We start from the raw sequence: 1,849 nt of genomic DNA, 5'->3' as shown, positions 1-1,849 counted from the left end.
ACTTCTTAAACAAGATCCAGATCCTTAGTGGAGTGGAGTGACTTTCATTAGTTTCTTTTGTCTTGAAATACCAGACGTATACTGTGAATTTCATATAACCTGTAGTTACCAGCGGTCGCAATATACACAGCGAGAAGCAATTATTACTACAGAAAAAGCGTCCTTCCTCCAAAATTTCCACCAGTCAACTATAGTGATAATATAGCATTTATTGTGGTGGAGACGAAAAAAAAATAGAAAAGCTAGATACAGCGATTAATAAACAAGGGTTGAGGTCGACCGTTCGTCATTGTAGGAGTTGCCAGCAGTCACCGATTTCTTCAACACGCAAGTTATACTTTTGTATCAGTCAAATCACATATTACTCGGGTAGATAATTTCCAGTAGATCCTTCATGTGTTAGCTCAAATCACCGACCAGTATGTTTTAAATAAGTGACCCACTGATCAGATCAGATCGACTGGTCCGAACCCTTGACTGGTCCGAACCCTTGACTGGTCCGAACCCTTGACTGGTCCGAACCCTTGACTGGTCCGAACCCTTGACTGGTCCGAACCCTTGATGGTCCGAACCCTTGACTGGTTTCAAACGGTTTCGTTGGACAATAAAGCAGACTGTAAACGGATGGGGTTGTAGGCGCCCTTATAAACACAAACATTAAAAATCAGGAACGTGACGGTAAGCTGTCCAATATACAAAAACAGTTAGAAACAGAAATACAAATAGCTAGAGCTTTATTTAAGGTTATTAATAGAATATTCAAGAGGTTGCTAGTAGAATTGCAGTAAATCAACCATTCAAATCATTATGAAGCTGTGTGTAGTCTGTGGTCAGTCAAACAAACGGGCTTCCACATGGATAAATTGTCATTTTTGTGGAAATTGGTGTCACGCCCCTTGTGCAGATATCCAAGAACTAGCTACAAGCAGTATTAAAACAGAGAAGTGTTTTTGGGTATGCCCAAATGAGGAAAATCTGTGGACTAAAATCACAAGGGTATTAAAAGAGGACAACATCAAAGCTGCTTTCATAGAAAACCTGGAAGCTTTCTACAACAGATGGGAACATAAAAAGTCTGGGCTGAATGGTACTGCCCTTGATACTGGCCATGTAGTCACAAACTGTAAGGCTGGAGGTGATGTCCTGGTAGTCAGTAAATGTGGGGCTGATAGTGCTGTCCTGGGAGACAGTAATGGTGAAGCTGGAGGTGCTGTCCTGGGAGACAGTAATGGTGAAGCTGGAGGTGCTGTCCTGGGAGACAGAAATGGTGAAGCTGGAGATGCTGTCCTGGGAGACAGTAATGGTGAAGCTGGAGATTTTGTCCAGGTAGTCGGGAATTATACGCAGGAAGGAATACATATAAACAACCTCATAGGGGACAGGAGCCGTAGTGGGGAAAAAAGTGTAGTCAAAGATAAGATAAAACCAATATTGCAAACTAGAAATACCGCAGGAAATAGCAAACAAGAGGACTCCAATAGCAATAGTGAGGATATATTACCAAAAACAACTGGTGGGAGCTCCATTGTTGGTGCTAGGGAGGATAGAAGTAAGACAGGGAAACATGCACCAACAGGGAATACAGTCACAGAAACCCAAGGCAAGCGGAAACCAAGCCTGTGCACATACTATGCACTTGGTATCTGCTGGCATGGGAAATCTGGAAAAACAAATGGGACGTGCAACTATGACCACCCTAGAAAATGCCATGCACATATGACAACAGGAAAATGCAAACTCCCTTCCTGTAAGCTTTTTCATCCTGAACTGTGTACCTCTTCAGTACAGGAAAGACTGTGCTATAACTTAAATTGCCAGGCATACCATCTAAAGGGGACAAAAAGATACA

This window comes from Cherax quadricarinatus, chromosome 3 (genome assembly GCF_038502225.1).
Source record: "Cherax quadricarinatus isolate ZL_2023a chromosome 3, ASM3850222v1, whole genome shotgun sequence".
NCBI lineage: Eukaryota > Metazoa > Arthropoda > Malacostraca > Decapoda > Parastacidae > Cherax > Cherax quadricarinatus.
This window is presented reverse-complemented; position numbering follows the sequence as displayed.